The sequence below is a fragment of the Cnephaeus nilssonii genome (assembly GCF_951640355.1).
Source record: "Cnephaeus nilssonii genome assembly, chromosome: 5".
NCBI classification, from domain to species: domain Eukaryota; kingdom Metazoa; phylum Chordata; class Mammalia; order Chiroptera; family Vespertilionidae; genus Cnephaeus; species Cnephaeus nilssonii.
This window is the reverse complement of record NC_137076.1, coordinates 108693782-108708932: the sequence shown is the minus strand read 5'-3', so window position 1 is coordinate 108708932 and position 15151 is coordinate 108693782.

Sequence of the window (15151 nt, the reverse complement as noted above, 5' to 3'; positions counted from 1 at the left end):
AGGCGGCCCTCCTGCCCGCCCACGGTGGCCCTGCAGAGCCATCTGGAGGCGGCCCCAGCGCCCTCTGCAGGCCGGACCCTGCGCACACCCCTCCCCTTCACCCTCCGGGAGGGTCAGCCTGGGGGAGGCGGGCCCGGCCTTGGGACACGGGGCAGAGGGTCCTCAGCTGTGTTCTCCCACCCACTGTCCCCGCCCAGGACGCCCTGTCCCATCGCCCACCCCGATGGACAGGCCCTCGAAGGCCCCAGCACCAGCCTTGCCTGGCGGCTGCAGCCCGTGGCTGACGGCCCCACGGGGTGGGGGCAGAGCCTCTGCGTGCGGGGCCTGCTGGGCGAACCCCTCGGGTCTGAGGCTAAGCCAGGGCCACGGGAGCCTGAGGTCCATCCTCCCGCCCGCCCACCATTATCCATCCGTCCGTCCGTCCGTCCGTCACCACCCTCTCGCCTTCCTTTGTGTCGCGATGTTGTGTGCATCATGGACTTCGTGTATTAATCGTATTGTAAATATTGGACAAACCAGCTGATCCTGGTAGCGGGTGCCTGTCCCGCCCAGCTCCCCGCGTGCCTGCCTGGCTCACTCAGGGGGGTCCACCTGGGGCCTGGAGCCTCCACCCGCCCCTCTCCCCCCTCTCCCCCCTCTCCCAGCCCCTCTCCCCCTCTCCCCCTCTCCCAGCCCCTCTCCCCCTCTCCCCCTCTCCCCCTCTCCCAGCCCCTCTCCCCCTCTCCCCCTCTCCCCCTCTCCCAGCCCCTCTCCCCCTCTCCCCCTCTCCCAGCCCCTCTCCCAGACACCGTGTTGCCCCTCAGCCGCATGGCCATGTGGTCAGCGTGCTTGGCAAGGTGGGTGCCAGGCCTGCACGGAGCCTCCTCACGGGATGTGCACCCAGCCGGGGATTTCCCACAATGCCCTGCAGCCCTGGGAGTCACCAAGCAGCGGCCCCTCTGCCCCCTCCTCCCGCGTCCCCGCTGCCCAGTGCACCCGAAGGCAGTGACGGGGCGGGTGGGACCTCGGGGCTCTCAGGCCACCGCTCTGCCCCCCACATCGGGGGCTGCCAGGGTCCAGCCCGGGCCATCGCCTGGCCTCCATCAAAGGCCCGGACCTGCCTCCCCTCCGTCCGCACCTGGGCCCTGGTGGGCGTGGGAGTGACAGCCCCCCCCCCCCCCGGCCGGCCGGCGTGTGCCATCTGCCCGGAGCCCAGGAGCCGGGAGGGGGGTCCCGAGGCCGCCCAGCCCCCGGCTCCGGGGAAGCTCCTCTCAGAGCGTCTTCACCAGGTAACTGCCCGCGGGGAGCGGGTCCCCAGGGCCACCCTGTGCCACGGGGACGTCCCTGAGCCCCGTCGCTGGGCAACCGCCTGGCGCACCCCAGCAACCGCCACCCTGGCCGATCCCACAGCCGTTTCCACTGCGTCAGCGCCCTGGGCCCGGGGCCGCCCCACAGCGCCCGCTCCTGCCCCCGCTCCTGTCCCCGCTCCTGTCCCAGCTCCTGGGGCCTCCTGTCCCCTCTCCTGGGTCGGTGCGGTGCCCGGCCTCTCCCCTGGCAGCTCCGTGGCACTGAGGTCCATGCTGGTGTCCGGGAGAGGCTGATGGTGGGCGCCCTCAGCCCCGGCCACAGGGCCCTGCGGGGTCCAGCCCTGCGCTCAGGCGCTGAGATGGCCGTCAGCCCGGCCAGAGGCGATTTCCGGGTGGCTCGCCTCCCTGCTGGCCCGGCTCTGCCACCACTGGGCGGCTCTGCCCTCACGGGCTGGGCTGGGTGCAGGCTGTGCACACCGGGGTCCGGCCGGCGCCCAGGGCCCTGCCGCCTGGAAGCCCGCGGCACGTTGCGGCAGCAGGCCTGTACGGTGCCCGTCCCCTCGCCGGGTCGGCCCGAGGGGAGGGCTGGCTGCCGGGGCCCAGGGGCCCAGGAGTGGCGGGAGGGCGCTGGGTCCCCCGTCACCTCTGCTCCGGAGGAGGGACGCGGCCCCACCTGCGGAGGCCGGAGGGAGTGGACGGATGGATGAGTGTCCACCTGTGGGGCTGCGTCCAGAGGCCCGCCTGCCGCCTCGGTGCCCACGGCGCTCTGGGAGATGGACGGGACCCGCTGCCCTCACGGGGTCTGAGCGCTCCTCGGGGCGGAGGGTCCCACGCCCCCCAGAGGAGCCGTCCTTCAGTGTCGGTGGGTGGCCTGGTGGCTGAGGAACTGGGACCCACTGCTTCGCCCTTTTTTAAAAAAATATTTTTTATTGATTTCAGAGCAGAAGGGAGAAGGAGAGAGAGACAGAAACATCAGTGAGGAGAGAGAATCATGGATCGGCTGCCTCCTGCCCGTCCCACAGTAGGGATCGAGCCCGAAATCCAGGCATTTGCCCTGATCGGGAAATAGAACTGTGACCTCCAGGTTCATAGGTCGGAGCGGCCTGCACGGGTGCTTGGTGTTTGGGGAGTGAGCCTGGCGGGCAGGGCCAAGGCCAAGAGGCCCACGATGAACAGCTAAGGTGACCTCAGGGTGGTCAGTGGCCTCCGAGTGTGTGTCCAGGGGTGGGGATGGCCAGGTGGTCAGCAAGGCCTCAGGGTGGGATCATGGGGGAGAGGGCCCTCCTGGCAGATGGATCAGCCGTGCAAAGGCCCTGGGGTAGGAGGAGAGCAGACAGAGAAGGCGTCAAAGTGGAAGGAGGTTCAGAGTTGCAAGAGGAGGCAGGGGCGGCCGGCCAGGACAGGGTCTGCATTTGATTCTGGGTCCTCAGCAAGAGACAGAGGATGTGGTGTGGGGTGTTTGGGGGGGACAGGGACGGGGCCGTGGCTGGGGACGGAGGGCAGCTGGGGCCCAGGGGGCGGGGCGGGAGTGGCCCTGCCGTGGGGTTCCCAGCGCCCCAGCCTGTCCCTGGCGGGCGTCAGGAGACCCCGGCTGGGGCCACGCAGGACTTCTCAGGTTCCACGCAGGACCGGGCCCCTCCTGCCCCCGCCTGCACCCGCCGCCCTCGCCAGGAGATTGAATTTATAACGGACTCCAACACATTTAAACCCATTTATTGCAAAATTACTTTTCAATAATTACATCACCGTGCCTGTGTTGCATAATGAAATTAGCGCAAGAGATATTAGAGAGAAGATAAAATTATAAGGAATATTGAGACACCCCTCCCCGTCCGTCTCCACGAGGCCCCGGCTTAACGGGGATCCGGTGAGCTGGCCGGGGCGGGATGCGGGAGGGTGACGTCTGGCGTATAAATTAATTATAACGATTATTGCAGCTGCCAATTATCAGGCTGAAGTTTCCCTCCGCTTGGGCCCATTAAAGGAGAGGGGGCCCGGCTGGTGGCCCCAAGTCCCCTGGGGTCACAGAATGGAGGGGGCAGGAGGACGGCCGGGGCTTTGGGGTCAGGCAGGTCACCGTTCAAGCCTTGGCCCTGCTGTGTGTCTGGTGAAGCCACTTCTCTGAGCCGGGTTTTCCTCACCGTTAACAACTGCCTGCTGACGGGGCCACTGGCTGGAACCCCACTCATTCCAGGGGGGTCGGGGGGCCCAGGCCACGTGATCCGGCCCTCACTGGGTTCGGACCCCCGTTTCCCTGCCGTCTGTGACAGGAGCATCCCGCCATGTGCTCCTGGGCCACGCGTGGGTCTGTGGAGAGACGTGGACGCGGGCCCTCGCCGTGTCTGGGGCGCTGTTGTCCTGGCTGGTGCGTCGTAGCTCTATCCGGGGGCGACCTGTGACAGCTGCGTGGCTCTCTCCGTCCCTGGCAGCCGCCCCCGCGCTGGCCGTCCTTGGTGCCCAGGGCTCCCCATCGATGCACCTGTGATTTCGGGGTCGGACGCAATGACATGCCCAGCCTGTCCTGGAGGGCCCCGAGTCGCCGTTCAAGGTGCTGTCGTTCCGCCGTTGCTGCCGTCTCTGTCCCTGTGGAGGGGTGTGGGGGAGGTGGCCCAGCTCCCCAGGAAGAGACTCCCCTCAAACGGTCTCGGCCGCACGGAGGTCCCATTGGCGACTCAGCGTCGTTCTAAGTTTAAAAATTAACCTGTAAGCGATCAGCGGGCACATTGCCGTTGGCTTGATGCTGCGTGTTCTCCGCTGTGTGTGTTCATGCCGATCAAGGGCATTTAACGCGTGTGCAGAGCCACCGCGTCACGCAATCCGTGGCCCTGCCGCTCCCACGTGTCTCCTTCTTCCCGGAGCAGGAAGGCGCCGCCCACGGACGGCTGCGACCCACAGGCTTGGCCAGAACCTTCCTCGGGAGAAGCAGCGCCCACGTCCCTGCCCTGGACCGGCCGCCCTCGGGGACCCCCACGGCCGCGGAGGTGACTCCCTCCCAAGGGCGGGTCATGTTCCCCCGCGACTCGCGCTGTAGGAACCCAGTCGCCCCGCCACCCTGGCGAGGCCACGTGGACCCCGCCCACGGCCGTGCGGCCAAGCTGCCCAACACAGAGGCACCCTCCACCCCTCAGAGCACCCCTCTGGGCAGAGTAAGCGGCTGCTGTTCGGCGCCCGGAGCTGCGGGGTGCGTCGTGGCACAGCGTCTGATACCTGAGGCCCTGAGGGCGGACCCGGTCACCCAGCATTGCAGCCACCCATGGGACCAGGAGGAAGCGGCAGATCGGGACGCTCAGGAGCCGGGGCAGATGGTGGGGCTGCACAGGGGCCAGGGGCAGCCCTGGGGTGGCGGGCCGGGCAGGGGCGCTGGGAGAGGACCAGGCTGCCAGGGGGCCCCCGGGACTCACTTTGGAGCAGCCGTTTGACCTTCTGGTGCAGGGTATGTGGCGTCAAGTCAGCGTGACAGAAGCAGGACCCTGTGCCCCCGGGCAGTGCGGGCGGGACGTGCCCCTCCTCGGATTCAAGCCCTCGCCCCTGGCGAAGTGACCTCACGCGGAAGTAGGGGCGTGGCAGGTGTCCTCCGTGGGCGGCCCGCCTGGCACCTGGGCCTGCAGCCAGCTGCATGTCACCGCGCGCGCCCTCACCCCGCCTGCGGGCGGCACCTCAGCCCCAGGGGCGCCCACAGTTCCCACGGGCCGGCCAGCACCGGCCGGGCGCCGCTCACACACTTCGCCGTGACCACAAACTTCTCTTCATCCTTCGAAGCCCAGCTCAGGAGTGGCCTCCATGAAGGCTTCCCTGCAGCAGCTCCCAGAGAGGAGGAGCCCCCTTCGTGACCCAGGTCATGTGGGCGTCCTCTTAGCGTCCCCTAAACAAAGGGACAGGCAGCGTGAGGTCTTCCCAAGAAGCTGAGCACTGCTCTGCGTCCCAGCACTCGACACAGGGGCTTGCACGCAGTAGGAGCTTAGTAAACGTTTGATGAATGAATGAATGAATGAATGAATGAATGAATAGATAGATAGATGTTTGGTCTAGAGCAGTGGTTCTCAACCTTCCTAATGCCGCGACCCTTTAATACAGTTCCTTATGTTGTGGCGACCCCCAACCATAAAATTATTTTCGTTGCTCCTTCATAACTAATTTTGCTCCTGTTATGAATCGTTATGTAAATATCTGTGTTTTCCGATGGTCTTAGGCGACCCTGCTAGCAGTTCTCAACCTGTGGGTCGCGACTGTAGAGCCTGAGACCATCGGAAAACACAGATATTTACATTACGATTCATAACAGGAGCAAAATTACAGTTATGAAGTAGCAACGAAAAGTTTTATGGTTGGGGGTCACCACAACATGAGGAGCTGTATAAAGGGTCGCGGCGTTAGGAAGGTTGGGAACCACGGGTCTAGTGGATTTGGGCTGAGTCTTTGAATTTGCTCTTTTTTTTAAATATTTTTTTAAGATTTTTTTATTTTTACAGAGAGAGGAAGGGAGAGGGAGAGAGAGATAGAAACATTGATGAGAGGAGAAACATTGACCGGCTGCCCCCTGCACGCCCACCAGGGATCTAGCCCCCAGCCTGGGCATGTGGCCTGACCAGGAATCGAACCAGCGACTTCTTGGGGTCGACACTCAACCACTAGGCCACATGCTGGGCTCGGAGTTTACTCTTAAGGAGCCAAACAAGTTGTCACTTTGCTAAGTATGAGGAAGAGATGGCCATGAGCACCTGCTGTCCGACAGAGTCTAAGGGGAAATCCAGGAGGTCTTCTTGGAGGAGGCCCGTCTGGGACCACTCTTTGAAGCACAGATAGGTTTGCTCTGCCCACGATGAGAAAGGGGGGACCTTCCCGAAGGGAGGGGCAAGACTGGAAGGGGAGACTTGGGGGCTGCCCTGGAAAATACGCACTCAGCACCTGCGGGCCACACCCCCACATTGCAGTCCCTGCCCTCCCACAGGCCCCCATCCTCCAAACCTTGGCGGATCAATGGGCCCCAGCTGATGGGGGCCTCCAGGAGACAGAGGGGTGTGAGTGTGGCCTGTGGGCCCCCTGGACCGCCTGCCGGTCACCCTGGGCCTCAGCTTCCCGTCTGTTCACCCAGGGGTCACACCAAGCCCTCCCCTCCGCCCCAACCCCCAGTGGCAGGATGCCCGCCCTGCTCCTCCCCAGGCCCCGGCGCCTCTGCCCCAGCTGACCCTGACCCCGGCCTGGCCAGCGCGTCCCGGCCCAGGGGACGGGAGCAGGCCCAGGGCGCGGCGGCCTCGGAGGGAGGCTGGGCCTTCTGTTTGTTTTTGTAACCAATTCAATATTTAAGACCCGGCCAGGCGCGCGAGCTCGCGGGCTCCCCCTTCCTTTGTCTCGGGGCTCCCGCCCCTCGCTCCTCCGACAAACCAGGCGATTCTGCCGGAGAATTCATGGGCCCGGCCCCCCCCCCCCCCTCGTTCCCAGGCAGCCTCGCGCCCGGCGTGTCAGCCTCTCCATCCTGATTATCTGGAGACGCCAATTTCAAAGAGACATCTTAATAGTGATGTCAACGAATTAATTAGATGTGTTAATGAGCTAAAAGCAACCCAAATTAAATTAATGCAGTAATAAGCACAGACAGCAAAATTAGCTCCAATTTCTCTAAATGATTCTGAACTGTACACAACACCTCATCTCGCTAGAACGGCACCATCCCCCAGCTCATCAGGAGCCGGCGCAATTAACGGCTTAATTACAAGCCGGCGCGCGCGAGGACTCAGCCTGGGCCAGCCTGGGGGTGTCCGGGCGGCCGTCCCCCCAAACAGCACAGCTCATCGTCACCATCCCCAAGTCCGCCTCCTGGTTCCACCCGCGGGGCCGGGTGTGGGCCGCGGGCGGGCGGGGTGTGGCTGGGCCGGCCGGGCAGGGAGCTCCCCGAGTCCAGAGCATCGTCGGGGCGCGGGCCTCCGGCCGAGGAGCCGCGGGAGGGGGCGGGGAGGGCGGGGGGGGGGTTGTTTATTGCATCAGAATCTGAGTTGCAAGTAAAAAGCTAATTGTCCAGCCGGTTGATTTCCCACCGGGCAGAGCGAGCTGCTAATAGCTTCGCGAGAGGCTCAGGTATCTGATTAGCGGTAATTGCAGCGGAGACGGAGCGGGGAGGACGGGGAGGAGGGTGCGGGGGGAGGGGGGGGCGAGAGGGAGGGCGGGGCCAGGCCGGAGGGTCCCAGTCCTGGAGGGAGGGAGCAGAGTGGGAGGCGCGGGGGGGCAGTCACACCCCCCACCCTCGCCTGTGGGTCGGGATCCGGAGTGGCAGGATCCCCCGAGTCACCGCCCGGCAGGCCCGTCTGTAAACAGGGCGGAGTCCGCCTCCCAGGCGGTGCCCAGAGCCAGGGGCTGCGGCAGCTGCCCGCGGGCACCGGGCCAGTGCGCGGCGAGGCCCCTGCCCGCTCCTCCGGTTACAGCGAGGAGTCGGGGTGTTCTGTTCCTCTCGGCCCCGGCGCTGATCTGGGGAGAGAAGGAAAGAGCTGATGGACTTGGTGCCCGCAGGAAGGGCAGGGCAGGGTGCCCGCCTCCTCGCCCCGTCTCTCCTCCTGCCGCCCTCGGGTCTCCCGGTGTTTTTTCCATCACGACATGCTCATTCGTCCGTTTGTTTGTTTGTTTTTCAACTTATTGATTCATTTAAGTAGATCCATGTCCACCAGGTCCAAACAGGAAGCCAAGCGGTGCAGCCCCATAACTACCCGCCGCCGCGCCCCTCGTGGTGGGCACCACGCCCGGCCCCGGGCCCCGGGCCCCGGCTCCTGTGTGCTGTGCCCGGAGGACTGTAGCCTGTGGCCCGTGCACTAATGTGTGATCACGGCCCCGGGACCCTGAGCACCTGGGTAGGACCCGGATTAACGGGTGGGGGGCTGGGGGCACGGGAGGGGATGTCTGCGACCGGAAAGCTAAGAGCTGCCTGAGGGGCCCTCAGAGGCTGGTGGGACCCGAAGAGGCCTGGCCCCTCGCCAGCCAGAGCCCCCCCACGACCCCCGGCCGGGCACCCGGCTGCTGGGGCACACGGACCACAGAGCCCGAGGGTGTGGGGGGCTGCTGACCAGACCCCAGCCTGGGGTCCCGGGACCTGCCCCCACCCGCCCTGAAGGCTCGAGCCAGTCCTCCGCCTGCAAGTGGGGGAGACAGCTGTGCTTCTCGGGGAGGGGTGGCTCGGGGTCTCCGGGACCAGGGGCACCTGCTGCCGCCGCAGCCGCCGGCCCAGGAGGGAGCCCGTGGCGCTGGCGGCCTCGGGCCCGTTCCCCGTGAGCGTGAGGCGGGTCCCGCAGGCCGGCTCAGCCCCCTGATGCGCTGTCCCCGTGGGCGTGGCGCTGGGTGCTTTCCCAGCAGGAGACGGGGTGCTGGGCTCAGCCGGGTGCTCTCCCAGTGAGCCTGCCCCTCTGAGCAGGGGCGTCCCGGGGCCACTGGGCGGGCGGGCAGGGGCGGGAGCGCGGGCTCACCTGGTGGCGCCTGGGCTGCCGGCCTGGACACCACGGCCCCCACACATTCACCAACCGGAGCTGTCCTGGCCGCGAGGGAGCTGGAGGCCCGCGTGGAAGGGAGAGCCGGCCTCTTGTGAACCCGCGGGCACACGGTGCAGGTGCGGGCGCGTGGACGGCGGGGAGGCGGGCGTGGACACACCTGAAGGCCGCCAGCCCCCGCAGCCCACGCCAATTAGGAACTCACTCGCGTTATTTTAATTTGTCTCCGGGGCCCTGGGAGGAACGTCTTGCGACGGTTGTTATTATTTTCTGATGGGAACGTGGGCCGCCAATGTGATTTCCATTACAAATCACACGTAATGGAATCCATCGGAGGCTGTTTCCGTTAAACCGCTGTGTTTCTCCCCAACCACAGGGCTGCCTCTCCCAGCCAGGGGTTTCTGAGCCCCTGATGTCAAAACATCCTGGGACCCCGGCCGGCGCGGCTCAGTGGTTGAGCATTGACCTGTGAACCTGGAGGTCATGGTTCAATTCCCGGTCGGGGCACAGGCCCGGGTTGTGGGCTCCATCCCCAGTGTGGGGCCTCCAGGAGGCAGCCATCAATGGTTCTCTCATCATTGATGTTTCTCTCTCTCTCTCTCTCTCTCCCTTCTCTAAAATCAATAAAAATATTTTTTACAAACCTCCTGGGAGGAGGGAGGCCTTTGGACCACCCAGGCCACCTCACCCATGGGGGTCCGGGCCTTTGGAATCGGTCCACCATGGGGTCTCTCTCTGTACAGCCCTCCCTGCACCATTGGTTTGCTGTGTGACCTGGAGCAAGTTGCCTCACCTCTCTGAGCCTTCTTTTTCTCATCTGTGACAGCCTCTGACTGGAAGGGCTGGCGTGAGGTCTAAACGAGAGGATGCCTGGGGAGCTGGCCTGGGGAGGGTCCTGCGGGGCCCGCTCCGGCCTCCTGCATGTCCTCCGCTGTACCGGGCGGGGCCTCGGTGGTCGGTGGTGCGGGTTTGTTCTCATTCGCTTTGGGAGCTGAGTGTCGTGAAGGAAGACACTGTTATACTCGGTCCTGGAGACCAGAGGCTGCCCGGGGCGGGGCGGGGGGGGCAGCGTGGACGGGAGGCAGGTGGCAGGCACAGAGCAGCTTCTGGGCGCACATCTGTCCCTAGCTGTCTGGTGCCCGGGCCTGGGTGGCGAGGGCAGGGCCAGAGGCCACGGTGTGGGACCCATGGGTGGGGGGGGGGGGGCTCTGGGCTGGGGTTTGCACCTGAAGGTTGCTCCTGGGCGAGGGTTTTCTGTCCCTGGGACTCGGCGGCCCTGGGAGGCCCGTCCTGCAGGTGAGCAGGGCCCCAGAGGTCAGGGCATCAGCCGCAGGCAGCCAGAAAGCGAGTTAATTCAGGGAACCGAGCGATGCCGCAGCCCCGAGCACCGAGTCCTGCCCTCGCCCGGGGGGCCATTCCACAGCCGCCCCCGGGAGGCGAGGGGCGCTCTAGAGGGGCCTGGTACCCCGTTGTCGGGGTTTCCTGCAGCCGCTGAACAAAGTGCCACCGACCAGGTGACCCGAAGCCGCAGAATTCATGTGTCCGTTTGGGAGGCCGGAGTGCGAGAGCGGGGTGTCACGGGGCAACTCCGGGGGAGCCCCTTGCTCGCCTGATGGGCGCTGCCCGTGCACCCGCCTCTCCTCACACACGGCCCCTCCCCTGCTCAGAAGGACCCCAGTCCTGGGTCAGGGCACCCCAGGACCCCGTCTTAGCTGATTTCCCCTTAAAGACCCTATTTCCAAAGAAGGTCACATCCACGGGACGACGGTGGGCCTTCAGCGCAGCTTCGGGGAACACAAGTCAACCCGGAGGGGCGAGAATTCTCTCTCAGTGAAGCTATTGTTTTTTACGTTTTAAGCAACAAAAGCAACAACACATAAAAAGAGAAAAAAGAAATACACCCCAGTGCTCGGAGCCCTGAGCCGAAACCCGCTTGGAGTGACGGCACAGAGCAGATGGGAGACCCCATGGGGAGGCACCAACAACATGGGCGGACCAGAGGCGACAGCAACAGCCCCTGGCCTGGGGCTCTGCCCGCCCCCAGACAGGCCCCTCCCATGGACAGGCCCCGCCCCCAGGTAGGCCCCTCCCATCGCCAGGCCCCACCCACGGACAGGCCCCTCCCACAGACAGGCCCCGCCCCCAGGCAGGCCCCGCCCATCGCCAGGCCCCACCCACGGACAGGCCCCGCCCCCAGGCAGGCCCCACCCCCAGGCAGGCCCCACCCACGGACAGGCCCCACCCACGGACAGGCCCCGCCCCAGGCAGGCCCCTCCCATCGGCAGGCCCCACCCACGGACAAGCCCCGCCCATCGCCTGGCCCCGCCCTCAGGCAGCCTACCCCCGCCCCCTTGCTCCCCTCTCCCGCTCCCACTGCCAGGCCGGCCTGTCACGTGCCCCGCCCCTACTTGTAAGGTAACCACCTGCGCACGCACAACCTTTCTGCGCCCAGAATGTTCCCGGTCTGTCACCGCAGGTGCAGCCGGCCGCCGGGGAGTCAGATCCTTTGTTTGCGTGTCAGGTTCTGCGGATCTAATTACGCGTGTTCTCTGCGCACCGGGTGTTCGAACATGTCCGCGGAGCGGACGATGCGAGCTGCCGACCCGCGCGGATCACTGTGCTCCGGGCGGGCGCAGGCGACGTACACGGCTGTCCCCGCAGGGGCGCGGCCTCCCCCCGCCCCCCCCTCCGCCGCCCCGGCTGCCTCTGTGCGTGGGGCCACATCACTGTGGCGTGGATCAGAGCAGCCATTCTCGGTATGTGCCTCCGTATGTACACACATGTCCATGCACACGCATACATACGTGTGCACACGCACCAGCGAGGCTTCCCTGGGCGAGCGCCTCCTTGGTCTGGGCCTCCCTGCAAGCGCCCTGGGAGCCAGGCATCGCCCATTGCGCAGCTGGGGAGGCTGAGGCCTCCGCCCTGGGAGCGGCGTGTGTGCCGGCGGAGCGGGCAGCCCCACCCGGGAAGGCCGGGCCTGGGCGCAGCCTGCCGTCCACCCAGAGGCCAGGCCCAGGCAAAACGCCATTCCTCCTGGACGGACGGGAAGCTGCCCCAGGTCAGGCCGCCCACAACGCAGGGGGCTGGGCGCAGCCGGCCCTGCCTGACCCGCAGGCCGCAGCCTGCCTCCCGGCCGGGACTCACGTGAGCTCAGAGGGGCCAAGAGGCCCAGGCTGGGAAAATGTGTCCTTCGGCCTGAGGGTGGCTCTTCGACCCCTGCACCCAAGGGAGCTTTGGCGAGTATGACCCCACCCTGCCCCTGGGAGAGCCGCAGAGCCGCACCCAGGAAGGGGCGGGCCTCGGGGTCTCCACCCTCAGGGCCCACCGCCGTGTGGTGTGTGTGTGTGTGTGTGTGTGTTGGGGGCGGTCTCAGCGTGTGCACGTGGGACAGTGTCCATCGCAGCCCCTGCACCAGCTCAGGGCTTGCCCGCCAGCAAAGCTGCCAGAGGTGAGCGCTGGAGGCCGGGCGCGCTGTGAGCTGGGGAGGAGGCTGCACCCAGCCCCTGAGAGCCCAGCCCCTGAGTGCCCAGCCCCTGAGTGCCCAGCCTGAGTGCCCAGCCTGAGTGCCCAGCCTGAGTGCCCAGCCTGAGTGCCCAGCCCCTGAGTGCCCAGCCTGAGTGCCCAGCCCCTGAGTGCCCAGCCCCTGAGTGCCCAGCCCGAGTGCCCAGCCCGAGTGCCCGAACAGAGAAAGCCAGCGGCCAGGGCAGCAGAGCCCGGAGGGAGGCTCCAGGTCCCCTGCAGGTGGGAAGAGGCCTGTGGGCAGGGAGAGCTGAGGGCTGCGGCGGCGCCGGGAGCCGGGAGCAGGGAGTTGGAGATGGTAGGGCTGGGCAAGGGGCCAGTGAGACCGTGGCTGCGCAGGGGCCGCGCCCGTGTGTGCGTGTGGAAGGGACACGCAGGCCTGCGCCTAGGTGTGCATGGAGCCGGTGTGCACCCCGTGTTTGCTGGGCACCGGGAGGGCCTGCCCCGCGCACCCAGCGGGGCCTCGAGGCTCGCACGGCTTCGGAAACGCCGCAGCGCCACCTGCCGGCCGCGCTCCGGGCCGCACCGGGGCCGAGGTGGGATGTGAGGCCCAGAGTCCCCGCCCCACTGTCAGGCCCCGCCCCGCCTCCGAGTCAGGCTCCGCCCCCGCCAGGCCACGCCCCCAGCGGGCCACGCCCCCAGCGGGCGGGAGGGGGCTCCGCCCAGTAGTGTTTCCGAGAGGCGGGCAGCCGGTGCTCAGCTTTAGGGGTCTCGGCTGAAAAGTGGGGACAACTTTTATTTCATAATTAAACATTTAAGAAAAAACAAACTCAGATTGACGAGGTCACCCCAGCCTGACACCCTGCAAAGGCTCCGAGGATCCCTTACGATCAAGCCCGAAGTCCTTTTACTTTTTAAAAAATATTTTTTATTTTTAGAGAGAGAGGAAGGGAGAGGGAGAAAAAGAAACATGGATGTTGGCTGCCTCCTGCACACATCCTTCAGCGGGGCATGTGCCCTGGGCGGGAACTGAACCAACAACCTTCTGGTTCACAGGTCACCAACCAACTGAGCCGCACTGGCCAGGACAAACCCCAAGTCCTTAACCAAGACCACAAGCTGGACAGCGAAACTGCCCTCCTCTGATGGGGCCTGGCCAATCCCTGAGGCCCAGGCCTCTGACCTCACCTGGGGCCTGGCCAATCCCTGAGGCCCAGGTCTCTGACCTCACCTGGGGCCTGGCCAATCCCTGAGGCCCAGGCCTCTGACCTCACCTGGGGCCTGGCCAATCCCTGAGGCCCAGGCCTCTGACCTCACCTGGGACCTGGCCAATCCCAGAGGCCCAGGTCTCTGACCTCACCTGGGGCCTGGCCAATCCCTGAGGCCCAGCCCTCTGACCTCACCTGGGGCCTGGCCAATCCCTGAGGCCCAGCCCTCTGACCTCACCTGGGGCCTGGCCAATCCCTGAGGCCCAGGCCTCTGACCTCACCTGGGGCCTGGCCAATCCCTGAGGCCCAGGCCTCTGACCTCACCTGGGGCCTGGCCAATCCCTGAGGCCCAGCCCTCTGACCTCACCTGGGGCCTGGCCAATCCCTGAGGCCCAGGTCTCTGACCTCACCTGGGGCCTGGCCAATCCCTGAGGCCCAGGCCTCTGACCTCACCTGGGGCCTGGCCAATCCCTGAGGCCCAGCCCTCTGACCTCACCTGGGGCCTGGCCAATCCCTGAGGCCCAGGCCTCTGACCTCACCTGGGCCTGGCCAATCCCTGAGGCCCAGGCCTGTGACCTCACCTGGGGCCTGGCCAATCCCTGAGGCCCAGGCCTGTGACCTCACCTGGGGCCTGGCCAATCCCTGCGGCCCAGGCCTCTGACCTCACACAAGTCGGGGAGCCTTCCCGGCCCCCCTGGGAGCACTGAGCGAGGCTCCCAGGCTGCAGCGTTTGCAGGTCCGGTGTTGGGAGGGCGGGGTCACACTTGTTCAAAAGACCTCCTAATGCCCAGGCCAGGGTCCTGGGGCCACCTGTGAGCCGGCGTCCTTTTCCCATTTCACAGATGGGAAAACCGAGGCTGCCAGGACATAGAGGTGTCTGCGCCGGAGTTCAATCTCTGCCTCCCAGACCACCTCTAGCACCCGGCCCTCCCAGCCCCGGTTTCTCACCGTAAGACGTTACGAGGATGGAGACTGCACCTCGGGGCCGGCTGGAGGGCAGGAATCGCAGGCCCTTGTGCTTACCTCTGCTCCCTGTGCGCCTCCCTTGTTCTGTGGGGCCAAGTGGCCTTCTCCCTGTCTCCCCACCAGACCACCCTGCCCCAGGGCCTTAGCACATGCCAGCACTGCCTGAATGCTCTGCCTCAGACACACTCCCTGAGCTGGAGCAGCAGGCCCAAGAAGGAAACTGAGGCCCAGGGAGGAGGAGCCTGTCAGGGTCAGTGCAGGGTCAGGGACCGTGCAGGTCATGTCCTCACGGGCTGTCCTGTGGAAGCACACGATGGACGCCAGGGTCCCTGGCCCCACAGGCGGGCGGCTGGGTCTGAGACGGGCCCGGCTGGCGGCCCGGGGTGTCCTGGGAGCCAACTGCATCAGGCGTGTCCACCATCCTCGAAGGTCCCTCTGGTTTGGCAATGTCCCCTCCCCTGGCGTGGGACGGCGGGGAGATGGGGGAGGGCAAGGGGGGGCAGGAGGGGCAGCCAGCAGTCTCCAGAGTCGACATCGCCCTCGTACCACAGGGAGACTGAGGCCCGGAGAGCGGTGCAGACGCAGCTCAGACCCGAGTCGGGACAAGCCGCGGGCCCTGCCTCCCTGGCCAGGAGTGTCGGCTCACCTGGCGGGCGCGGTGCTTTGCTGGGAGAGCTTGGCCAAAGAGCCGACGGAGCTAAAGGCCCTGTGAGTCCAGGAAGGGAAACCGAGGCACAGGGAGGGCCTGCCGCTCCCTAGGGGC